The sequence below is a fragment of the Mesoplodon mirus genome, assembly GCF_964341445.2.
Source record: "Mesoplodon mirus genome assembly, chromosome: X".
Classification (NCBI taxonomy): Eukaryota; Metazoa; Chordata; class Mammalia; order Artiodactyla; family Ziphiidae; genus Mesoplodon; species Mesoplodon mirus.
Genome location: NC_138981.1, coordinates 132808841 through 132835890, shown reverse-complemented (window position 1 = coordinate 132835890; position 27050 = coordinate 132808841).

Genomic DNA, 27050 nt, shown 5'->3' with positions numbered 1-27050 from the left:
GCTAGCTGCAGTTTAGTAAAAGTAAACACAGTTCCCATCAGGAAAAGTGATAAAGGGACGAAGATTTTCCCATGGTACCCTCGTGTTTCTGCCAGTACTCATAGAACCGGTGAGGAGATGTCAGTGAGTTGGAATGCAGGTCTGAGGGCAGTGGGTTAGCACTGTCTATATCTCTCGATACATCTTGGGTACAGTCATCAAGGTGTGGTCGGCACAGAGAAGCAAACTTCTATACAGATTGGAAATGAGACTCAGCAGGTCCCCGAACTTGAGGCCGTGTTGTGTGCAGTGCCCATCCCAGAACGGTGCCGTTTACTAGACTAGGGATACATGGGTCCTTTCTGGGTCGAGTACTGTGCAACTGGAGTATGGGTTGTGGTGCCTCTGGATGGGCAATGGGCTTGCGGCTGGAGGTGGTCATCCTCCGCGAAGTCACGAAGGCTGTGGAAGCCACATAGATCTCAAGCGCATCTTGGTGATTTACCTGTTCCATCCTGAAAAACATGAACATGTATAAAGTGAATAAGGTAGAGATAATTGCTCATACAGTAGCAGAAAACAGAAAGCAAGATCATTTTTCCTGTGTTCACATAATTCTCCAAATATGCATAGGGCAGCTGAGGAGATCCCCACGGTGGAGAGATGCAAGTCGGAGGAGAGTGGGTCGAGATATTTTGAATGGGTATGGGTCAAGCCCGGGTACAGTCACCAGACTGTGTTGGATAGAAGTAAGAAAGATACATGTGTGATTGAGAGGGAGGTAGGGCCGGTCCTCCACCTTGAAGCTGTGCTGTGTGCAGTGCCCTGCCCGGACAGGTACTGTTCACTTATAGTAGTAGTGAACAGTGCTGTCTAGGTAAAGTAAGGTGCACAAGAACATCCTTGGTGGTGGCCTACGGAACAGTGACGGGGGTGGATTTGCAGATGTCATTGACTTGGATGCCTTGATATCCTAATGACCCTGGGAGCCATGTGTGTTTCTAGAATCCTCAGGATGAATTAGGTATTGTTTTCCTCACACAGTGAACAGAAAGATGTTGCAGGAAGGGAATCATTCCTATGAAAAGAGGAGAGACGTACAATCTGCGTTTTTCTCGTGGGGTCCTGATACTTCTCAGTTCGGTAGAGAGTGGGGTGGAGGTGGGTGCGGATATACACTGAGGGAGAGATGCTGATTGGAAGGCAGCGGTTTGATATCTTCCAGGGGTCTGGATATATCGTTGGTTCAGCCAGTAGGATTTGATTGGGAGACTGATGAAAGCTAGTCACGGGAGTGGGAAGGGGACAGGGGAGATCCTTCACCGAGAGCCCGGATGTGTGCGGTGCCCTACATGGACAGGTGCTGATTACTTGTATTTTGGGTCATCAGTTCCTGGCCAGGTAGTGTAACGCTCAACAAGGACAACTTTTAAGCTGGCCTTTGAACGGGTAGTTGTGGTGGAGCTGCAGTTGACTTGAGCGGGCTGCCGTGAAGTCAGGAGGACTATGGCAGACCCGTGATCATGGTAAGACTCATGGCGATTTCATTCGTCTGTTTCTAGCAGCGTGTACTCCACAGGTGAGGGAACCTAACGGGACTTTTCCAATAGAACAAGAGGGAACGCGAAGGATCCTGTCCTCTGATGCTCTTCATCATCTTCCTAGGACAACTTGGAGCAGCAGAGCAGATCCTCACTGAGTGATGGATGCGAGTAGCAGGCCAGAAAATCAACATGTCTCGATGTACAGAAAATTCTTGAATGTATTCAGTATGATGTGATGGGAAGGTGGTGAACGGTCTATTTGGAAGTGCCAGAAGTTCCGGGTAAGTCCTCCAATGTGAAGGGACGCTGTATGCGGGGACGAGCTGAGATGGGTGCTGCTCTCTCAGGCTTTTCCTAAGCACTGTCTGCCTGGGTAGAGTGAGGCTCACAAGGAATATCATTTGTCGTGGCCTTCGGACCTGTTCTAGTGTTAGAGACGCACGTGTCGTTGAGGTGCTTGCCATGGCGTGGTGAGGGCCCGGGGTGTGACCAGGATCCCTGGCATTTTATGGAGGAATCCAGTGCTTGAATATTCCTAATAGTGTGGGCAGGTGAAGTTTACTAAAAGTAAACACAGTTCCCATCAGGAAAAGTGATAAAGGGACGAAGATTTTCCCATGGTGTCCTCGTCTTTCTGCCCGTACTCATAGAACCGGTGAGGAGATGTCAGTGAGTTGGAATGCACGTCTGAGGGCAGTGGGTTAGCACTGTCTATATCTCTGGATACATCTTGGGTACAGTCATCAAGGTGTGGTCGGCACAGAGAAGCAAACTTCTGTACAGATTGGAAATGAGACTCAGCAGGTCCCCCAACTTGAGGCCGTGCTGTGTGCAGTGCCCATCCCAGAACGGTGCCGTTTACTAGACTAGGGATACATGGGGCCTTTCTGGGTCGAGTACTGTGCAACTGGAGTATTGGTTGTGGTGCCTCTGGATGGGCCTTGGGCTTGGGGCTGCAGGTGGTCATCCTCCACGAAGTCACGAAGACTGTGGAAGCCACATAGATCTCAAGCGCATCTTGATGATTTACCTGTTCCATCCTGAAAAACGTCAACATGTATAAAGTGAATAAGGTAAAGTTAATTGCTCATACAGTAGCAGATAACAGGAAGCAAGATCATTTTCCTTGTGTTCACATAATTCTCCAAATATGCATAGAGCAGCTGAGGAGATCCCCATGGTGGAGAGATGCAAGTCGGAGGAGAGTGGGTCGAGATATTGTGAATGGGTACGTGTCAAGCCCGGGTACAGTCATCAGGCTGTGATGGATAGAAGTAAGAAAGGTACATGTGTGATTGAGAGGGAGGTAGGGCCTGTCCTCCACCTTGAAGCTGTGCTGTGTGCGGTGCCCTGCCCGGACAGGTACTGTTCACTTATAGTACTAGTTTACATGCTGTCTAGGTAGAGTAAGGTGCACAAGAACATCCTTGGTGGTGGCCTATGGAACAGTGACGGGGGTGGATTTGCAGATGTCATTGACATCGATGCGTTGATATCCTAATGACTCTGGAAGCCATTTGTGTTTCTGAAATCCTCAGGATGAATTAGGTAGTCTTTTCCTTACAAAGTGAACAGAAAGAGGTTGCAGGAAGGGCATCATTCCTATGAAAAGAGGCGAGACGTACAATCTGCGTCTTTCTCGTGGGGTCCTGATACTTCTTAGTTAGGTATAGAGCGGGGTGGAGGTGGGTGCAGATATACACTGAGGGAGAGATGCTGGTTGGAAGGCAGCGGTTTGATATTTTCCAGGGGTCTGGATATATCGTTGGTGCAGCCAATAAGATTTGATTGGGAGACAGATGAAAGCTAGTCGCGAGAGTGGGAAGGGCACAGGGGAGATCCTTCACCGAGAGCCCGGCTGTGTGCGGTGCCCTACCGGGACAGGTGCTGATTACTTGTATTTTGGGTCATAAGCTCCTGGCCAGGTAGAGTAACGCTCAACAAGGACAACTTTGAAGCTGGCCTTTGAACGGGTGGTAGTGGTGGAGCTGCCGTTGACTTGAGCGGGCTGCCGTGAAGTCATGAGGACTATGGCAGCCCCGTGATCTCGGTAAGACTCATGGCGATATCATTCGTCTGTTGCTAGTAGCATGTACTCCCTCAGGTGAGCGAAGCTAACGGGACATTTCCAATAGAACAAGAGGGAACGCGAAGGATCCTGTCCTCTGATGCTCTTCATCATCTTCCTAGGACCACTTGGAGCAGCAGAGCAGATCCTCATTGAGTGATGGATGCGAGTAGCAGGGCGGAAAATCAACGTGTCTCGATGTACGGAAAATTCTTGAGTGTATTCAGTATGATGTGATGGGAAGGAGGTGAACAGTCTATTTGGGAATGCCAGAAGTTCCGGGTAAGTCCTCCAACGCGAAGGCACGCTGTATGCGGGGATGTGCCAGGACGGGTGCTGCTCTCTCAGGCTTTTCCTAAGCACTGTCTGCCTGGGTAGAGTGAGGCTCACAAGGAATATCATTCGTCGTGGCCTTCGGACCTGTTCTAGTGTTAGAGACGCAGGTGTCTTTGAGCTGCTTGCCATGGCGTGGCAAGGGCCCGGGGAGCGACCAGGATCCCTTGCATTTTGTGGATGAATTCGGTGCTTGAATATTCCTAATAGTGTGGCTAGCTGCAGTTTAGTAAAAGTAAACACAGTTCCCATCAGGAAAAGTGATAAAGGGACGAAGATTTTCCCATGGTACCCTCGTGTTTCTGCCAGTACTCATAGAACCGGTGAGGAGATGTCAGTGAGTTGGAATGCAGGTCTGAGGGCAGTGGGTTAGCACTGTCTATATCTCTCGATACATCTTGGGTACAGTCATCAAGGTGTGGTCGGCACAGAGAAGCAAACTTCTATACAGATTGGAAATGAGACTCAGCAGGTCCCCGAACTTGAGGCCGTGTTGTGTGCAGTGCCCATCCCAGAACGGTGCCGTTTACTAGACTAGGGATACATGGGTCCTTTCTGGGTCGAGTACTGTGCAACTGGAGTATGGGTTGTGGTGCCTCTGGATGGGCAATGGGCTTGCGGCTGGAGGTGGTCATCCTCCGCGAAGTCACGAAGGCTGTGGAAGCCACATAGATCTCAAGCGCATCTTGGTGATTTACCTGTTCCATCCTGAAAAACGTGAACATGTATAAAGTGAATAAGGTAGAGATAATTGCTCATACAGTAGCAGATAACAGAAAGCAAGATCATTTTTCCTGTGTTCACATAATTCTCCAAATATGCATAGGGCAGCTGAGGAGATCCCCACGGTGGAGAGATGCAAGTCGGAGGAGAGTGGGTCGAGATATTTTGAATGGGTATGGGTCAAGCCCGGGTACAGTCACCAGACTGTGTTGGATAGAAGTAAGAAAGATACATGTGTGATTGAGAGGGAGGTAGGGCCGGTCCTCCACCTTGAAGCTGTGCTGTGTGCAGTGCCCTGCCCGGACAGGTACTGTTCACTTATAGTAGTAGTGAACAGTGCTGTCTAGGTAAAGTAAGGTGCACAAGAACATCCTTGGTGGTGGCCTACGGAACAGTGACGGGGGTGGATTTGCAGATGTCATTGACTTGGATGCCTTGATATCCTAATGACCCTGGGAGCCATGTGTGTTTCTAGAATCCTCAGGATGAATTAGGTATTGTTTTCCTCACACAGTGAACAGAAAGATGTTGCAGGAAGGGAATCATTCCTATGAAAAGAGGAGAGACGTACAATCTGCGATTTTCTCGTGGGGTCCTGATACTTCTCAGTTCGGTAGAGAGTGGGGTGGAGGTGGGTGCGGATATACACTGAGGGAGAGATGCTGATTGGAAGGCAGCGGTTTGATATCTTCCAGGGGTCTGGATATATCGTTGGTTCAGCCAGTAGGATTTGATTGGGAGACTGATGAAAGCTAGTCACGAGAGTGGGAAGGGGACAGGGGAGATCCTTCACCGAGAGCCCGGATGTGTGCGGTGCCCTACATGGACAGGTGCTGATTACTTGTATTTTGGGTCATCAGTTCCTGGCCAGGTAGTGTAACGCTCAACAAGGACAACTTTTAAGCTGGCCTTTGAACGGGTAGTAGTGGTGGAGCTGCAGTTGACTTGAGCGGGCTGCCGTGAAGTCAGGAGGACTATGGCAGACCCGTGATCATGGTAAGACTCATGGCGATTTCATTCGTCTGTTTCTAGCAGCGTGTACTCCCACAGGTGAGGGAACCTAACGGGACTTTTCCAATAGAACAAGAGGGAACGCGAAGGATCCTGTCCTCTGATGCTCTTCATCATCTTCCTAGGACAACTTGGAGCAGCAGAGCAGATCCTCACTGAGTGATGGATGCGAGTAGCAGGCCAGAAAATCAACATGTCTCGATGTACAGAAAATTCTTGAATGTATTCAGTATGATGTGATGGGAAGGAGGTGAACGGTCTATTTGGAAGTGCCAGAAGTTCCGGGTAAGTCCTCCAATGTGAAGGGACGCTGTATGCGGGGACGAGCTGAGATGGGTGCTGCTCTCTCAGGCTTTTCCTAAGCACTGTCTGCCTGGGTAGAGTGAGGCTCACAAGGAATATCATTTGTCGTGGCCTTCGGACCTGTTCTAGTGTTAGAGACGCACGTGTCGTTGAGGTGCTTGCCATGGCGTGGTGAGGGCCCGGGGTGTGACCAGGATCCCTGGCATTTTATGGAGGAATCCAGTGCTTGAATATTCCTAATAGTGTGGGCAGGTGCAGTTTACTAAAAGTAAACACAGTTCCCATCAGGAAAAGTGATAAAGGGACGAAGATTTTCCCATGGTGTCCTCGTCTTTCTGCCCGTACTCATAGAACCGGTGAGGAGATGTCAGTGAGTTGGAATGCACGTCTGAGGGCAGTGGGTTAGCACTGTCTATATCTCTGGATACATCTTGGGTACAGTCATCAAGGTGTGGTCGGCACAGAGAAGCAAACTTCTGTACAGATTGGAAATGAGACTCAGCAGGTCCCCCAACTTGAGGCCGTGCTGTGTGCAGTGCCCATCCCAGAACGGTGCCGTTTACTAGACTAGGGATACATGGGGCCTTTCTGGGTCGAGTACTGTGCAACTGGAGTATTGGTTGTGGTGCCTCTGGATGGGCCTTGGGCTTGGGGCTGCAGGTGGTCATCCTCCACGAAGTCACGAAGACTGTGGAAGCCACATAGATCTCAAGCGCATCTTGATGATTTACCTGTTCCATCCTGAAAAACGTCAACATGTATAAAGTGAATAAGGTAAAGTTAATTGCTCATAGAGTAGCAGATAACAGGAAGCAAGATCATTTTCCTTGTGTTCACATAATTCTCCAAATATGCATAGAGCAGCTGAGGAGATCCCCATGGTGGAGAGATGCAAGTCGGAGGAGAGTGGGTCGAGATATTGTGAATGGGTACGTGTCAAGCCCGGGTACAGTCATCAGGCTGTGATGGATAGAAGTAAGAAAGGTACATGTGTGATTGAGAGGGAGGTAGGGCCTGTCCTCCACCTTGAAGCTGTGCTGTGTGCGGTGCCCTGCCCGGACAGGTACTTTTCACTTATAGTACTAGTTTACAGTGCTGTCTAGGTAGAGTAAGGTGCACAAGAACATCCTTGGTGGTGGCCTATATGGAACAGTGACGGGGGTGGATTTGCAGATGTCATTGACATCGATGCGTTGATATCCTAATGACTCTGGAAGCCATTTGTGTTTCTGAAATCCTCAGGATGAATTAGGTAGTCTTTTCCTTTCAAAGTGAACAGAAAGAGGTTGCAGGAAGGGCATCATTCCTATGAAAAGAGGAGAGACGTACAATCTGCGTCTTTCTCGTGGGGTCCTGATACTTCTTAGTAAGGTAGAGAGCGGGGTGGAGGTGGGTGCAGATATACACTGAGGGAGAGATGCTGGTTGGAAGGCAGCGGTATGATATCTTCCAGGGGTCTGGATATATCGTTGGTGCAGCCAAAAGGAATTGATTGGGAGACAGATGAAAGCTAGTCGTGAGAGTGGGAAGGGGACAGGGGAAATCCTTCACCGAGAGCCTTGATGTGTGCGGTGCCCTACCTGGACAGGTGCTGATTACTTGTATTTTGGGTCATCAGTTCCTGGCCAGGTACAGTAACGCTCAACAAGGACAACTTGTAAGCTGGCCTTTGAACGTGTAGTAGTGGTGGAGCTGCCGTTGACTTGAGCGGGCTGCCGTGAAGTCATGAGGACTATGGCAGCCCCGTGATCTCGGTAAGACTCATGGCGATATCATTCGTCTGTTGCTAGTAGCATGTACTCCCTCAGGTGAGCGAAGCTAACGGGACTTTTCCAATAGAACAAGAGGGAACGCGAAGGATCCTGTCCTCTGATGCTCTTCATCATCTTCCTAGGACCACTTGGAGCAGCAGAGCAGATCCTCATTGAGTGATGGATGCGAGTAGCAGGGCGGAAAATCAACGTGTCTCGATGTACGGAAAATTCTTGAGTGTATTCAGTATGATGTGATGGGAAGGAGGTGAACAGTCTATTTGGGAATGCCAGAAGTTCCGGGTAAGTCCTCCAACGCGAAGGCACGCTGTATGCGGGGATGTGCCAGGACGGGTGCTGCTCTCTCAGGCTTTTCCTAAGCACTGTCTGCCTGGGTAGAGTGAGGCTCACAAGGAATATCATTCGTCGTGGCCTTCGGACCTGTTCTAGTGTTAGAGACGCAGGTGTCTTTGAGCTGCTTGCCATGGCGTGGCAAGGGCCCGGGGAGCGACCAGGATCCCTTGCATTTTGTGGATGAATTCGGTGCTTGAATATTCCTAATAGTGTGGCTAGCTGCAGTTTAGTAAAAGTAAACACAGTTCCCATCAGGAAAAGTGATAAAGGGACGAAGATTTTCCCATGGTACCCTCGTGTTTCTGCCAGTACTCATAGAACCGGTGAGGAGATGTCAGTGAGTTGGAATGCAGGTCTGAGGGCAGTGGGTTAGCACTGTCTATATCTCTCGATACATCTTGGGTACAGTCATCAAGGTGTGGTCGGCACAGAGAAGCAAACTTCTATACAGATTGGAAATGAGACTCAGCAGGTCCCCGAACTTGAGGCCGTGTTGTGTGCAGTGCCCATCCCAGAACGGTGCCGTTTACTAGACTAGGGATACATGGGTCCTTTCTGGGTCGAGTACTGTGCAACTGGAGTATGGGTTGTGGTGCCTCTGGATGGGCAATGGGCTTGCGGCTGGAGGTGGTCATCCTCCGTGAAGTCACGAAGGCTGTGGAAGCCACATAGATCTCAAGCGCATCTTGGTGATTTACCTGTTCCATCCTGAAAAACGTGAACATGTATAAAGTGAATAAGGTAGAGATAATTGCTCATACAGTAGCAGATAACAGAAAGCAAGATCATTTTTCCTGTGTTCACATAACTCTCCAAATATGCATAGGGCAGCTGAGGAGATCCCCACGGTGGAGAGATGCAAGTCGGAGGAGAGTGGGTCGAGATATTTTGAATGGGTATGGGTCAAGCCCGGGTACAGTCACCAGACTGTGTTGGATAGAAGTAAGAAAGATACATGTGTGATTGAGAGGGAGGTAGGGCCGGTCCTCCACCTTGAAGCTGTGCTGTGTGCAGTGCCCTGCCCGGACAGGTACTGTTCACTTATAGTAGTAGTGAACAGTGCTGTCTAGGTAAAGTAAGGTGCACAAGAACATCCTTGGTGGTGGCCTACGGAACAGTGACGGGGGTGGATTTGCAGATGTCATTGACTTGGATGCCTTGATATCCTAATGACCCTGGGAGCCATGTGTGTTTCTAGAATCCTCAGGATGAATTAGGTATTGTTTTCCTCACACAGTGAACAGAAAGATGTTGCAGGAAGGGAATCATTCCTATGAAAAGAGGAGAGACGTACAATCTGCGATTTTCTCGTGGGGTCCTGATACTTCTCAGTTCGGTAGAGAGTGGGGTGGAGGTGGGTGCGGATATACACTGAGGGAGAGATGCTGATTGGAAGGCAGCGGTTTGATATCTTCCAGGGGTCTGGATATATCGTTGGTTCAGCCAGTAGGATTTGATTGGGAGACTGATGAAAGCTAGTCACGAGAGTGGGAAGGGGACGGGGGAGATCCTTCACCGAGAGCCCGGATGTGTGCGGTGCCCTACATGGACAGGTGCTGATTACTTGTATTTTGGGTCATCAGTTCCTGGCCAGGTAGTGTAACGCTCAACAAGGACAACTTTTAAGCTGGCCTTTGAACGGGTAGTAGTGGTGGAGCTGCAGTTGACTTGAGCGGGCTGCCGTGAAGTCAGGAGGACTATGGCAGACCCGTGATCATGGTAAGACTCATGGCGATTTCATTCGTCTGTTTCTAGCAGCGTGTACTCCCACAGGTGAGGGAACCTAACGGGACTTTTCCAATAGAACAAGAGGGAACGCGAAGGATCCTGTCCTCTGATGCTCTTCATCATCTTCCTAGGACAACTTGGAGCAGCAGAGCAGATCCTCACTGAGTGATGGATGCGAGTAGCAGGCCAGAAAATCAACATGTCTCGATGTACAGAAAATTCTTGAATGTATTCAGTATGATGTGATGGGAAGGAGGTGAACGGTCTATTTGGAAGTGCCAGAAGTTCCGGGTAAGTCCTCCAATGTGAAGGGACGCTGTATGCGGGGACGAGCTGAGATGGGTGCTGCTCTCTCAGGCTTTTCCTAAGCACTGTCTGCCTGGGTAGAGTGAGGCTCACAAGGAATATCATTTGTCGTGGCCTTCGGACCTGTTCTAGTGTTAGAGACGCACGTGTCGTTGAGGTGCTTGCCATGGCGTGGTGAGGGCCCGGGGTGTGACCAGGATCCCTGGCATTTTATGGAGGAATCCAGTGCTTGAATATTCCTAATAGTGTGGGCAGGTGCAGTTTACTAAAAGTAAACACAGTTCCCATCAGGAAAAGTGATAAAGGGACGAAGATTTTCCCATGGTGTCCTCGTCTTTCTGCCCGTACTCATAGAACCGGTGAGGAGATGTCAGTGAGTTGGAATGCACGTCTGAGGGCAGTGGGTTAGCACTGTCTATATCTCTGGATACATCTTGGGTACAGTCATCAAGGTGTGGTCGGCACAGAGAAGCAAACTTCTGTACAGATTGGAAATGAGACTCAGCAGGTCCCCCAACTTGAGGCCGTGCTGTGTGCAGTGCCCATCCCAGAACGGTGCCGTTTACTAGACTAGGGATACATGGGGCCTTTCTGGGTCGAGTACTGTGCAACTGGAGTATTGGTTGTGGTGCCTCTGGATGGGCCTTGGGCTTGGGGCTGCAGGTGGTCATCCTCCACGAAGTCACGAAGACTGTGGAAGCCACATAGATCTCAAGCGCATCTTGATGATTTACCTGTTCCATCCTGAAAAACGTCAACATGTATAAAGTGAATAAGGTAAAGTTAATTGCTCATAGAGTAGCAGATAACAGGAAGCAAGATCATTTTCCTTGTGTTCACATAATTCTCCAAATATGCATAGAGCAGCTGAGGAGATCCCCATGGTGGAGAGATGCAAGTCGGAGGAGAGTGGGTCGAGATATTGTGAATGGGTACGTGTCAAGCCCGGGTACAGTCATCAGGCTGTGATGGATAGAAGTAAGAAAGGTACATGTGTGATTGAGAGGGAGGTAGGGCCTGTCCTCCACCTTGAAGCTGTGCTGTGTGCGGTGCCCTGCCCGGACAGGTACTGTTCACTTATAGTACTAGTTTACATGCTGTCTAGGTAGAGTAAGGTGCACAAGAACATCCTTGGTGGTGGCCTATGGAACAGTGACGGGGGTGGATTTGCAGATGTCATTGACATCGATGCGTTGATATCCTAATGACTCTGGAAGCCATTTGTGTTTCTGAAATCCTCAGGATGAATTAGGTAGTCTTTTCCTTACAAAGTGAACAGAAAGAGGTTGCAGGAAGGGCATCATTCCTATGAAAAGAGGCGAGACGTACAATCTGCGTCTTTCTCGTGGGGTCCTGATACTTCTTAGTTAGGTATAGAGCGGGGTGGAGGTGGGTGCAGATATACACTGAGGGAGAGATGCTGGTTGGAAGGCAGCGGTTTGATATTTTCCAGGGGTCTGGATATATCGTTGGTGCAGCCAATAAGATTTGATTGGGAGACAGATGAAAGCTAGTCGCGAGAGTGGGAAGGGCACAGGGGAGATCCTTCACCGAGAGCCCGGCTGTGTGCGGTGCCCTACCGGGACAGGTGCTGATTACTTGTATTTTGGGTCATAAGCTCCTGGCCAGGTAGAGTAACGCTCAACAAGGACAACTTTGAAGCTGGCCTTTGAACGGGTGGTAGTGGTGGAGCTGCCGTTGACTTGAGCGGGCTGCCGTGAAGTCATGAGGACTATGGCAGCCCCGTGATCTCGGTAAGACTCATGGCGATATCATTCGTCTGTTGCTAGTAGCATGTACTCCCTCAGGTGAGCGAAGCTAACGGGACATTTCCAATAGAACAAGAGGGAACGCGAAGGATCCTGTCCTCTGATGCTCTTCATCATCTTCCTAGGACCACTTGGAGCAGCAGAGCAGATCCTCATTGAGTGATGGATGCGAGTAGCAGGGCGGAAAATCAACGTGTCTCGATGTACGGAAAATTCTTGAGTGTATTCAGTATGATGTGATGGGAAGGAGGTGAACAGTCTATTTGGGAATGCCAGAAGTTCCGGGTAAGTCCTCCAACGCGAAGGCACGCTGTATGCGGGGATGTGCCAGGACGGGTGCTGCTCTCTCAGGCTTTTCCTAAGCACTGTCTGCCTGGGTAGAGTGAGGCTCACAAGGAATATCATTCGTCGTGGCCTTCGGACCTGTTGTAGTGTTAGAGACGCAGGTGTCTTTGAGCTGCTTGCCATGGCGTGGCATGGGCCCGGGGAGCGACCAGGATCCCTTGCATTTTGTGGATGAATTCGGTGCTTGAATATTCCTAATAGTGTGGCTAGCTGCAGTTTAGTAAAAGTAAACACAGTTCCCATCAGGAAAAGTGATAAAGGGACGAAGATTTTCCCATGGTACCCTCGTGTTTCTGCCAGTACTCATAGAACCGGTGAGGAGATGTCAGTGAGTTGGAATGCAGGTCTGAGGGCAGTGGGTTAGCACTGTCTATATCTCTCGATACATCTTGGGTACAGTCATCAAGGTGTGGTCGGCACAGAGAAGCAAACTTCTATACAGATTGGAAATGAGACTCAGCAGGTCCCCGAACTTGAGGCCGTGTTGTGTGCAGTGCCCATCCCAGAACGGTGCCGTTTACTAGACTAGGGATACATGGGTCCTTTCTGGGTCGAGTACTGTGCAACTGGAGTATGGGTTGTGGTGCCTCTGGATGGGCAATGGGCTTGCGGCTGGAGGTGGTCATCCTCCGCGAAGTCACGAAGGCTGTGGAAGCCACATAGATCTCAAGCGCATCTTGGTGATTTACCTGTTCCATCCTGAAAAACGTGAACATGTATAAAGTGAATAAGGTAGAGATAATTGCTCATACAGTAGCAGATAACAGAAAGCAAGATCATTTTTCCTGTGTTCACATAATTCTCCAAATATGCATAGGGCAGCTGAGGAGATCCCCACGGTGGAGAGATGCAAGTCGGAGGAGAGTGGGTCGAGATATTTTGAATGGGTATGGGTCAAGCCCGGGTACAGTCACCAGACTGTGTTGGATAGAAGTAAGAAAGATACATGTGTGATTGAGAGGGAGGTAGGGCCGGTCCTCCACCTTGAAGCTGTGCTGTGTGCAGTGCCCTGCCCGGACAGGTACTGTTCACTTATAGTAGTAGTGAACAGTGCTGTCTAGGTAAAGTAAGGTGCACAAGAACATCCTTGGTGGTGGCCTACGGAACAGTGACGGGGGTGGATTTGCAGATGTCATTGACTTGGATGCCTTGATATCCTAATGACCCTGGGAGCCATGTGTGTTTCTAGAATCCTCAGGATGAATTAGGTATTGTTTTCCTCACACAGTGAACAGAAAGATGTTGCAGGAAGGGAATCATTCCTATGAAAAGAGGAGAGACGTACAATCTGCGATTTTCTCGTGGGGTCCTGATACTTCTCAGTTCGGTAGAGAGTGGGGTGGAGGTGGGTGCGGATATACACTGAGGGAGAGATGCTGATTGGAAGGCAGCGGTTTGATATCTTCCAGGGGTCTGGATATATCGTTGGTTCAGCCAGTAGGATTTGATTGGGAGACTGATGAAAGCTAGTCACGAGAGTGGGAAGGGGACGGGGGAGATCCTTCACCGAGAGCCCGGATGTGTGCGGTGCCCTACATGGACAGGTGCTGATTACTTGTATTTTGGGTCATCAGTTCCTGGCCAGGTAGTGTAACGCTCAACAGGGACAACTTTTAAGCTGGCCTTTGAACGGGTAGTAGTGGTGGAGCTGCAGTTGACTTGAGCGGGCAGCCGTGAAGTCAGGAGGACTATGGCAGACCCGTGATCATGGTAAGACTCATGGCGATTTCATTCGTCTGTTTCTAGCAGCGTGTACTCCCACAGGTGAGGGAACCTAACGGGACTTTTCCAATAGAACAAGAGGGAACGCGAAGGATCCTGTCCTCTGATGCTCTTCATCATCTTCCTAGGACAACTTGGAGCAGCAGAGCAGATCCTCACTGAGTGATGGATGCGAATAGCAGGCCAGAAAATCAACATGTCTCGATGTACAGAAAATTCTTGAATGTATTCAGTATGATGTGATGGGAAGGAGGTGAACGGTCTATTTGGAAGTGCCAGAAGTTCCGGGTAAGTCCTCCAATGCGAAGGGACGCTGTATGCGGGAACGAGCTGAGATGGGTGCTGGTCTCTCAGGCTTTTCCTAAGCACTGTCTGCCTGGGTAGAGTGAGGCTCACAAGGAATATCATTTGTCATGGCCTTCGGACCTGTTCTAGTGTTAGAGACGCACGTGTCGTTGAGGTGCTTGCCATGGCGTGGTGAGGGCCCGGGGTGTGACCAGGATCCCTGGCATTTTATGGAGGAATCCAGTGCTTGAATATTCCTAATAGTGTGGGCAGGTGCAGTTTACTAAAAGTAAACACAGTTCCCATCAGGAAAAGTGATAAAGGGACGAAGATTTTCCCATGGTGTCCTCGTCTTTCTGCCCGTACTCATAGAACCGGTGAGGAGATGTCAGTGAGTTGGAATGCACGTCTGAGGGCAGTGGGTTAGCACTGTCTATATCTCTGGATACATCTTGGGTACAGTCATCAAGGTGTGGTCGGCACAGAGAAGCAAACTTCTGTACAGATTGGAAATGAGACTCAGCAGGTCCCCCAACTTGAGGCCGTGCTGTGTGCAGTGCCCATCCCAGAACGGTGCCGTTTACTAGACTAGGGATACATGGGGCCTTTCTGGGTCGAGTACTGTGCAACTGGAGTATTGGTTGTGGTGCCTCTGGATGGGCCTTGGGCTTGGGGCTGCAGGTGGTCATCCTCCACGAAGTCACGAAGACTGTGGAAGCCACATAGATCTCAAGCGCATCTTGATGATTTATCTGTTCCATCCTGAAAAACCTCAACATGTATAAAGTGAATAAGGTAAAGTTAATTGCTCATAGAGTAGCAGATAACAGAAAGCAAGATCATTTTCCTTGTGTTCACATAATTCTCCAAATATGCATAGAGCAGCTGAGGAGATCCCCATGGTGGAGAGATGCAAGTCGGAGGAGAGTGGGTCGAGATATTGTGAATGGGTACGTGTCAAGCCCGGGTACAGTCATCAGGCTGTGATGGATAGAAGTAAGAAAGGTACATGTGTGATTGAGAGGGAGGTAGGGCCTGTCCTCCACCTTGAAGCTGTGCTGTGTGCGGTGCCCTGCCCGGACAGGTACTGTTCACTTATAGTACTAGTTTACATGCTGTCTAGGTAGAGTAAGGTGCACAAGAACATCCTTGGTGGTGGCCTATGGAACAGTGACGGGGGTGGATTTGCAGATGTCATTGACATCGATGCGTTGATATCCTAATGACTCTGGAAGCCATTTGTGTTTCTGAAATCCTCAGGATGAATTAGGTAGTCTTTTCCTTACAAAGTGAACAGAAAGAGGTTGCAGGAAGGGCATCATTCCTATGAAAAGAGGCGAGACGTACAATCTGCGTCTTTCTCGTGGGGTCCTGATACTTCTTAGTAAGGTAGAGAGCGGGGTGGAGGTGGGTGCGGATATACACTGAGGGAGAGATGCTGGTTGGAAGGCAGCGGTTTGATATCTTCCAGGGGTCTGGATATATCGTTGGTGCAGCCAAAAGGAATTCATTGGGAGACAGATGAAAGCTAGTCGTGAGAGTGGGAAGGGCACAGGGGAGATCCTTCACCGAGAGCCCGGCTGTGTGCGGTGCCCTACCGGGACAGGTGCTGATTACTTGTATTTTGGGTCATAAGCTCCTGGCCAGGTAGAGTAACGCTCAACAAGGACAACTTTGAAGCTGGCCTTTGAACGGGTGGTAGTGGTGGAGCTGCCGTTGACTTGAGCGGGCTGCCGTGAAGTCATGAGGACTATGGCAGCCCCGTGATCTCGGTAAGACTCATGGCGATATCATTCGTCTGTTGCTAGTAGCATGTACTCCCTCAGGTGAGCGAAGCTAACGGGACATTTCCAATAGAACAAGAGGGAACGCGAAGGATCCTGTCCTCTGATGCTCTTCATCATCTTCCTAGGACCACTTGGAGCAGCAGAGCAGATCCTCATTGAGTGATGGATGCGAGTAGCAGGGCGGAAAATCAACGTGTCTCGATGTACGGAAAATTCTTGAGTGTATTCAGTATGATGTGATGGGAAGGAGGTGAACAGTCTATTTGGGAATGCCAGAAGTTCCGGGTAAGTCCTCCAACGCGAAGGCACGCTGTATGCGGGGATGTGCCAGGACGGGTGCTGCTCTCTCAGGCTTTTCCTAAGCACTGTCTGCCTGGGTAGAGTGAGGCTCACAAGGAATATCATTCGTCGTGGCCTTCGGACCTGTTCTAGTGTTAGAGACGCAGGTGTCTTTGAGCTGCTTGCCATGGCGTGGCAAGGGCCCGGGGAGCGACCAGGATCCCTTGCATTTTGTGGATGAATTCGGTGCTTGAATATTCCTAATAGTGTGGCTAGCTGCAGTTTAGTAAAAGTAAACACAGTTCCCATCAGGAAAAGTGATAAAGGGACGAAGATTTTCCCATGGTACCCTCGTGTTTCTGCCAGTACTCATAGAACCGGTGAGGAGATGTCAGTGAGTTGGAATGCAGGTCTGAGGGCAGTGGGTTAGCACTGTCTATATCTCTCGATACATCTTGGGTACAGTCATCAAGGTGTGGTCGGCACAGAGAAGCAAACTTCTATACAGATTGGAAATGAGACTCAGCAGGTCCCCGAACTTGAGGCCGTGTTGTGTGCAGTGCCCATCCCAGAACGGTGCCGTTTACTAGACTAGGGATACATGGGTCCTTTCTGGGTCGAGTACTGTGCAACTGGAGTATGGGTTGTGGTGCCTCTGGATGGGCAATGGGCTTGCGGCTGGAGGTGGTCATCCTCCGCGAAGTCACGAAGGCTGTGGAAGCCACATAGATCTCAAGCGCATCTTGGTGATTTACCTGTTCCATCCTGAAAAACGTGAACATGTATAAAGTGAATAAGGTAGAGATAATTGCTCATACAGTAGCAGATAACAGAAAGCAAGATCATTTTTCCTGTGTTCACATAATTCTCCAAATATGCATAGGGCAGCTGAGGAGATCCCCACGGTGGAGAGATGCAAGTCGGAGGAGAGTGGGTCGAGATATTTTGAATGGGTATGGGTCAAGCCCGGGTACAGTCACCAGACTGTGTTGGATAGAAGTAAGAAAGATACATGTGTGATTGAGAGGGAGGTAGGGCCGGTCCTCCACCTTGAAGCTGTGCTGTGTGCAGTGCCCTGCCCGGACAGGTACTGTTCACTTATAGTAGTAGTGAACAGTGCTGTCTAGGTAAAGTAAGGTGCACAAGAACATCCTTGGTGGTGGCCTACGGAACAGTGACGGGGGTGGATTTGCAGATGTCATTGACTTGGATGCCTTGATATCCTAATGACCCTGGGAGCCATGTGTGTTTCTAGAATCCTCAGGATGAATTAGGTATTGTTTTCCTCACACAGTGAACAGAAAGATGTTGCAGGAAGGGAATCATTCCTATGAAAAGAGGAGAGACGTACAATCTGCGATTTTCTCGTGGGGTCCTGATACTTCTCAGTTCGGTAGAGAGTGGGGTGGAGGTGGGTGCGGATATACACTGAGGGAGAGATGCTGATTGGAAGGCAGCGGTTTGATATCTTCCAGGGGTCTGGATATATCGTTGGTTCAGCCAGTAGGATTTGATTGGGAGACTGATGAAAGCTAGTCACGAGAGTGGGAAGGGGACGGGGGAGATCCTTCACCGAGAGCCCGGATGTGTGCGGTGCCCTACATGGACAGGTGCTGATTACTTGTATTTTGGGTCATCAGTTCCTGGCCAGGTAGTGTAACGCTCAACAAGGACAACTTTTAAGCTGGCCTTTGAACGGGTAGTAGTGGTGGAGCTGCAGTTGACTTGAGCGGGCAGCCGTGAAGTCAGGAGGACTATGGCAGACCCGTGATCATGGTAAGACTCATGGCGATTTCATTCGTCTGTTTCTAGCAGCGTGTACTCCCACAGGTGAGGGAACCTAACGGGACTTTTCCAATAGAACAAGAGGGAACGCGAAGGATCCTGTCCTCTGATGCTCTTCATCATCTTCCTAGGACAACTTGGAGCAGCAGAGCAGATCCTCACTGAGTGATGGATGCGAGTAGCAGGCCAGAAAATCAACGTGTCTCGATGTACAGAAAATTCTTGAATGTATTCAGTATGATGTGATGGAAAGGAGGTGAACGGTCTATTTGAAAGTGCCAGAAGTTCCGGGTAAGTCCTCCAATGCGAAGGGACGCTGTATGCGGGAACGAGCTGAGACGGGTGCTGGTCTCTCAGGCTTTTCCTAAGCACTGTCTGCCTGGGTAGAGTGAGGCTCACAAGGAATATCATTTGTCATGGCCTTCGGACCTGTTCTAGTGTTAGAGAGGCACGTGTCGTTGAGGTGCTTGCCATGGCGTGGTGAGGGCCCGGGGTGTGACCAGGATCCCTGGCATTTTATGGAGGAATCCAGTGCTTGAATATTCCTAATAGTGTGGGCAGGTGCAGTTTACTAAAAGTAAACACAGTTCCCATCAGGAAAAGTGATAAAGGGACGAAGATTTTCCCATGGTGTCCTCGTCTTTCTGCCCGTACTCATAGAACCGGTGAGGAGATGTCAGTGAGTTGGAATGCACGTCTTAGGGCAGTGGGTTAGCACTGTCTATATCTCTCGATACATCTTGGGTACAGTCATCAAGGTGTGGTCGGCACAGAGAAGCAAACTTCTGTACAGATTGGAAATGAGACTCAGCAGGTCCCCCAACTTGAGGCCGTGCTGTGTGCAGTGCCCTTCCCAGAACGGTGCCGTTTACTAGACTAGGGATACATGGGGCCTTTCTGGGTCGAGTACTGTGCAACTGGAGTATTGGTTGTGGTGCCTCTGGATGGGCCTTGGGCTTGGGGCTGCAGGTGGTCATCCTCCACGAAGTCACGAAAACTGTTGAAACCACATAGATCTCAAGCGCATCTTGATGATTTACCTGTTCCATCCTGAAAAATGTCAACATGTATAAAGTGAATAAGGTAAAGTTAATTGCTCATAGAGTAGCAGATAACAGGAAGCAAGATCATTTTCCTTGTGTTCACATAATTCTCCAAATATGCATAGAGCAGCTGAGGAGATCCCCATGGTGGAGAGATGCAAGTCGGAGGAGAGTGGGTCGAGATATTGTGAATGGGTACGTGTCAAGCCCGGGTACAGTCATCAGGCTGTGATGGATAGAAGTAAGAAAGGTACATGTGTGATTGAGAGGGAGGTAGGGCCTGTCCTCCACCTTGAAGCTGTGCTGTGTGCGGTGCCCTGCCCGGACAGGTACTTTTCACTTATAGTACTAGTTTACAGTGCTGTCTAGGTAGAGTAAGGTGCACAAGAACATCCTTGTTGGTGGCCTATATGGAACAGTGATGGGGGTGGATTTGCAGATGTCATTGACATCGATGCGTTGATATCCTAATGACTCTGGAAGCCATTTGTGTTTCTGAAATCCTCAGGATGAATTAGGTAGTCTTTTCCTTTCAAAGTGAACAGAAAGAGGTTGCAGGAAGGGCATCATTCCTATGAAAAGAGGAGAGACGTACAATCTGCGTCTTTCTCGTGGGGTCCTGATACTTCTTAGTAAGGTAGAGAGCGGGGTGGAGGTGGGTGCAGATATACACTGAGGGAGAGATGCTGGTTGGAAGGCAGCGGTATGATATCTTCCAGGGGTCTGGATATATCGTTGGTGCAGCCAAAAGGAATTGATTGGGAGACAAATGAAAGCTAGTCGTGAGAGTGGGAAGGGGACAGGGGACATCCTTCACCGAGAGCCTTGATGTGTGCGGTGCCCTACCTGGACAGGTGCTGATTACTTGTATTTTGTGTCATCAGTTCCTGGCCAGGTACAGTAACGCTCAACAAGGACAACTTGTAAGCTGGCCTTTGAACGTGTAGTAGTGGTGGAGCTGCAGTTGACTTGAGCGGGCTGACGTTAAGTCAGGAGGACTATGGCATACCCGTGATTGTGGTAAGAGTCATGGCGATTTCATTCGTCTGTTTCTAGCAGCGTGTACTCCCACAGGTGAGGGAACCAAACGGGACTTTTCCAATAGAACAAGAGGGAACGCGAAGGATCCTGTCCTCTGATGCTCTTCATCATCTTCCTAGGACAACTTGGAGCAGCAGAGCAGATCCTCACTGAGTGATGGATGCGAGTAGCAGGCCAGAAAATCAACGTGTCTCGATGTACAGAAAATTCTTGAATGTATTCAGTATGATGTGATGGAAAGGAGGTGAACGGTCTATTTGGAAGTGCCAGAAGTTCCGGGTAAGTCCTCCAATGCGAAGGGACGCTGTATGCGGGAACGAGCTGAGACGGGTGCTGGTCTCTCAGGCTTTTCCTAAGCACTGTCTGCCTGGGTAGAGTGAGGCTCACAAGGAATATCATTTGTCATGGCCTTCGGACCTGTTCTAGTGTTAGAGACGCACGTGTTGTTGAGGTGCTTGCCATGGCGTGGTGAGGGCCCGGGGTGTGACCAGGATCCCTGGCATTTTATGGAGGAATCCAGTGCTTGAATATTCCTAATAGTGTGGGCAGGTGCAGTTTACTAAAAGTAAACACAGTTCCCATCAGGAAAAGTGATAAAGGGACGAAGATTTTCCCATGGTGTCCTCGTCTTTCTGCCCGTACTCATAGAACCGGTGAGGAGATGTCAGTGAGTTGGAATGCACGTCTGAGGGCAGTGGGTTAGCACTGTCTATATCTCTGGATACATCTTGGGTACAGTCATCAAGGTGTGGTCGGCACAGAGAAGCAAACTTCTGTACAGATTGGAAATGAGACTCAGCAGGTCCCCCAACTTGAGGCCGTGCTGTGTGCAGTGCCCATCCCAGAAGGGTGCCGTTTACTAGACTAGGGATACATGGGGCCTTTCTGAGTCGAGTACTGTGCAACTGGAGTATTGGTTGTGGTGCCTCTGGATGGGCCTTGGGCTTGGGTCTGCAGGTGGTTATCCTCCACGAAGTCACGAAGACTGTGGAAGCCACACAGGTCTCAAGCGCATCTTGATGATTTACCTGTTCCATCCTGAAAAACGTGAACATGTATAAAGTGAATAAGGTAAAGTTAATTGCTCATACAGTAGCAGATAACAGAAAGCAAGATCATTTTCCTTGTGTTCACATAATTCTCCAAATATGCATAGAGCAGCTGAGGAGATCCCCATGGTGGAGAGATGCAAGTCGGAGGAGAGTGGGTCGAGATATTGTGAATGGGTACGTGTCAAGCCCGGGTACAGTCATCAGGCTGTGATGGATAGAAGTAAGAAAGGTACATGTGTGATTGAGAGGGAGGTAGGGCCTGTCCTCCACCTTGAAGCTGTGCTGTGTGCGGTGCCCTGCCCGGACAGGTACTGTTCACTTATAGTACTAGTTTACATGCTGTCTAGGTAGAGTAAGGTGCACAAGAACATCCTTGGTGGTGGCCTATGGAACAGTGACGGGGGTGGATTTGCAGATGTCATTGACATCGATGCGTTGATATCCTAATGACTCTGGAAGCCATTTGTGTTTCTGAAATCCTCAGGATGAATTAGGTAGTCTTTTCCTTACAAAGTGAACAGAAAGAGTTTGCAGGAAGGGCATCATTCCTATGAAAAGAGGCGAGACGTACAATCTGCGTCTTTCTCGTGGGGTCCTGATACTTCTTAGTAAGGTAGAGAGCGGGGTGGAGGTGGGTGCAGATATACACTGAGGGAGAGATGCTGGTTGGAAGGCAGCGGTTTGATATTTTCCAGGGGTCTGGATATATCGTTGGTGCAGCCAATAAGATTTGATTGGGAGACAGATGAAAGCTAGTCGCGAGAGTGGGAAGGGCACAGGGGAGATCCTTCACCGAGAGCCCGGCTGTGTGCGGTGCCCTACCGGGACAGGTGCTGATTACTTGTATTTTGGGTCATAAGCTCCTGGCCAGGTAGAGTAACGCTCAACAAGGACAACTTTGAAGCTGGCCTTTGAACGGGTGGTAGTGGTGGAGCTGCCGTTGACTTGAGCGGGCTGCCGTGAAGTCATGAGGACTATGGCAGCCCCGTGATCTCGGTAAGACTCATGGCGATATCATTCGTCTGTTGCTAGTAGCATGTACTCCCTCAGGTGAGCGAAGCTAACGGGACATTTCCAATAGAACAAGAGGGAACGCAAAGGATCCTGTCCTCTGATGCTCTTCATCATCTTCCTAGGACCACTTGGAGCAGCAGAGCAGATCCTCATTGAGTGATGGATGCGAGTAGCAGGGCGGAAAATCAACGTGTCTCGATGTACGGAAAATTCTTGAGTGTATTCAGTATGATGTGATGGGAAGGAGGTGAACAGTCTATTTGGGAATGCCAGAAGTTCCGGGTAAGTCCTCCAACGCGAAGGCACGCTGTATGCGGGGATGTGCCAGGACGGGTGCTGCTCTCTCAGGCTTTTCCTAAGCACTGTCTGCCTGGGTAGAGTGAGGCTCACAAGGAATATCATTCGTCGTGGCCTTCGGACCTGTTCTAGTGTTAGAGACGCAGGTGTCTTTGAGCTGCTTGCCATGGCGTGGCAAGGGCCCGGGGAGCGACCAGGATCCCTTGCATTTTGTGGATGAATTCGGTGCTTGAATATTCCTAATAGTGTGGCTAGCTGCAGTTTAGTAAAAGTAAACACAGTTCCCATCAGGAAAAGTGATAAAGGGACGAAGATTTTCCCATGGTACCCTCGTGTTTCTGCCAGTACTCATAGAACCGGTGAGGAGATGTCAGTGAGTTGGAATGCAGGTCTGAGGGCAGTGGGTTAGCACTGTCTATATCTCTCGATACATCTTGGGTACAGTCATCAAGGTGTGGTCGGCACAGAGAAGCAAACTTCTATACAGATTGGAAATGAGACTCAGCAGGTCCCCGAACTTGAGGCCGTGTTGTGTGCAGTGCCCATCCCAGAACGGTGCCGTTTACTAGACTAGGGATACATGGGTCCTTTCTGGGTCGAGTACTGTGCAACTGGAGTATGGGTTGTGGTGCCTCTGGATGGGCAATGGGCTTGCGGCTGGAGGTGGTCATCCTCCGCGAAGTCACGAAGGCTGTGGAAGCCACATAGATCTCAAGCGCATCTTGGTGATTTACCTGTTCCATCCTGAAAAACGTGAACATGTATAAAGTGAATAAGGTAGAGATAATTGCTCATACAGTAGCAGATAACAGAAAGCAAGATCATTTTTCCTGTGTTCACATAATTCTCCAAATATGCATAGGGCAGCTGAGGAGATCCCCACGGTGGAGAGATGCAAGTCGGAGGAGAGTGGGTCGAGATATTTTGAATGGGTATGGGTCAAGCCCGGGTACAGTCACCAGACTGTGTTGGATAGAAGTAAGAAAGATACATGTGTGATTGAGAGGGAGGTAGGGCCGGTCCTCCACCTTGAAGCTGTGCTGTGTGCAGTGCCCTGCCCGGACAGGTACTGTTCACTTATAGTAGTAGTGAACAGTGCTGTCTAGGTAAAGTAAGGTGCACAAGAACATCCTTGGTGGTGGCCTACGGAACAGTGACGGGGGTGGATTTGCAGATGTCATTGACTTGGATGCCTTGATATCCTAATGACCCTGGGAGCCATGTGTGTTTCTAGAATCCTCAGGATGAATTAGGTATTGTTTTCCTCACACAGTGAACAGAAAGATGTTGCAGGAAGGGAATCATTCCTATGAAAAGAGGAGAGACGTACAATCTGCGATTTTCTCGTGGGGTCCTGATACTTCTCAGTTCGGTAGAGAGTGGGGTGGAGGTGGGTGCGGATATACACTGAGGGAGAGATGCTGATTGGAAGGCAGCGGTTTGATATCTTCCAGGGGTCTGGATATATCGTTGGTTCAGCCAGTAGGATTTGATTGGGAGACTGATGAAAGCTAGTCACGAGAGTGGGAAGGGGACGGGGGAGATCCTTCACCGAGAGCCCGGATGTGTGCGGTGCCCTACATGGACAGGTGCTGATTACTTGTATTTTGGGTCATCAGTTCCTGGCCAGGTAGTGTAACGCTCAACAAGGACAACTTTTAAGCTGGCCTTTGAACGGGTAGTAGTGGTGGAGCTGCAGTTGACTTGAGCGGGCAGCCGTGAAGTCAGGAGGACTATGGCAGACCCGTGATCATGGTAAGACTCATGGCGATTTCATTCGTCTGTTTCTAGCAGCGTGTACTCCCACAGGTGAGGGAACCTAACGGGACTTTTCCAATAGAACAAGAGGGAACGCGAAGGATCCTGTCCTCTGATGCTCTTCATCATCTTCCTAGGACAACTTGGAGCAGCAGAGCAGATCCTCACTGAGTGATGGATGCGAGTAGCAGGCCAGAAAATCAACGTGTCTCGATGTACAGAAAATTCTTGAATGTATTCAGTATGATGTGATGGAAAGGAGGTGAACGGTCTATTTGAAAGTGCCAGAAGTTCCGGGTAAGTCCTCCAATGCGAAGGGACGCTGTATGCGGGAACGAGCTGAGACGGGTGCTGGTCTCTCAGGCTTTTCCTAAGCACTGTCTGCCTGGGTAGAGTGAGGCTCACAAGGAATATCATTTGTCATGGCCTTCGGACCTGTTCTAGTGTTAGAGAGGCACGTGTCGTTGAGGTGCTTGCCATGGCGTGGTGAGGGCCCGGGGTGTGACCAGGATCCCTGGCATTTTATGGAGGAATCCAGTGCTTGAATATTCCTAATAGTGTGGGCAGGTGCAGTTTACTAAAAGTAAACACAGTTCCCATCAGGAAAAGTGATAAAGGGACGAAGATTTTCCCATGGTGTCCTCGTCTTTCTGCCCGTACTCATAGAACCGGTGAGGAGATGTCAGTGAGTTGGAATGCACGTCTTAGGGCAGTGGGTTAGCACTGTCTATATCTCTCGATACATCTTGGGTACAGTCATCAAGGTGTGGTCGGCACAGAGAAGCAAACTTCTGTACAGATTGGAAATGAGACTCAGCAGGTCCCCCAACTTGAGGCCGTGCTGTGTGCAGTGCCCTTCCCAGAACGGTGCCGTTTACTAGACTAGGGATACATGGGGCCTTTCTGGGTCGAGTACTGTGCAACTGGAGTATTGGTTGTGGTGCCTCTGGATGGGCCTTGGGCTTGGGGCTGCAGGTGGTCATCCTCCACGAAGTCACGAAAACTGTTGAAACCACATAGATCTCAAGCGCATCTTGATGATTTACCTGTTCCATCCTGAAAAATGTCAACATGTATAAAGTGAATAAGGTAAAGTTAATTGCTCATAGAGTAGCAGATAACAGGAAGCAAGATCATTTTCCTTGTGTTCACATAATTCTCCAAATATGCATAGAGCAGCTGAGGAGATCCCCATGGTGGAGAGATGCAAGTCGGAGGAGAGTGGGTCGAGATATTGTGAATGGGTACGTGTCAAGCCCGGGTACAGTCATCAGGCTGTGATGGATAGAAGTAAGAAAGGTACATGTGTGATTGAGAGGGAGGTAGGGCCTGTCCTCCACCTTGAAGCTGTGCTGTGTGCGGTGCCCTGCCCGGACAGGTACTTTTCACTTATAGTACTAGTTTACAGTGCTGTCTAGGTAGAGTAAGGTGCACAAGAACATCCTTGTTGGTGGCCTATATGGAACAGTGATGGGGGTGGATTTGCAGATGTCATTGACATCGATGCGTTGATATCCTAATGACTCTGGAAGCCATTTGTGTTTCTGAAATCCTCAGGATGAATTAGGTAGTCTTTTCCTTTCAAAGTGAACAGAAAGAGGTTGCAGGAAGGGCATCATTCCTATGAAAAGAGGAGAGACGTACAATCTGCGTCTTTCTCGTGGGGTCCTGATACTTCTTAGTAAGGTAGAGAGCGGGGTGGAGGTGGGTGCAGATATACACTGAGGGAGAGATGCTGGTTGGAAGGCAGCGGTATGATATCTTCCAGGGGTCTGGATATATCGTTGGTGCAGCCAAAAGGAATTGATTGGGAGACAAATGAAAGCTAGTCGTGAGAGTGGGAAGGGGACAGGGGACATCCTTCACCGAGAGCCTTGATGTGTGCGGTGCCCTACCTGGACAGGTGCTGATTACTTGTATTTTGTGTCATCAGTTCCTGGCCAGGTACAGTAACGCTCAACAAGGACAACTTGTAAGCTGGCCTTTGAACGTGTAGTAGTGGTGGAGCTGCAGTTGACTTGAGCGGGCTGACGTTAAGTCAGGAGGACTATGGCATACCCGTGATTGTGGTAAGAGTCATGGCGATTTCATTCGTCTGTTTCTAGCAGCGTGTACTCCCACAGGTGAGGGAACCAAACGGGACTTTTCCAATAGAACAAGAGGGAACGCGAAGGATCCTGTCCTCTGATGCTCTTCATCATCTTCCTAGGACAACTTGGAGCAGCAGAGCAGATCCTCACTGAGTGATGGATGCGAGTAGCAGGCCAGAAAATCAACGTGTCTCGATGTACAGAAAATTCTTGAATGTATTCAGTATGATGTGATGGAAAGGAGGTGAACGGTCTATTTGGAAGTGCCAGAAGTTCCGGGTAAGTCCTCCAATGCGAAGGGACGCTGTATGCGGGAACGAGCTGAGACGGGTGCTGGTCTCTCAGGCTTTTCCTAAGCACTGTCTGCCTGGGTAGAGTGAGGCTCACAAGGAATATCATTTGTCATGGCCTTCGGACCTGTTCTAGTGTTAGAGACGCACGTGTTGTTGAGGTGCTTGCCATGGCGTGGTGAGGGCCCGGGGTGTGACCAGGATCCCTGGCATTTTATGGAGGAATCCAGTGCTTGAATATTCCTAATAGTGTGGGCAGGTGCAGTTTACTAAAAGTAAACACAGTTCCCATCAGGAAAAGTGATAAAGGGACGAAGATTTTCCCATGGTGTCCTCGTCTTTCTGCCCGTACTCATAGAACCGGTGAGGAGATGTCAGTGAGTTGGAATGCAC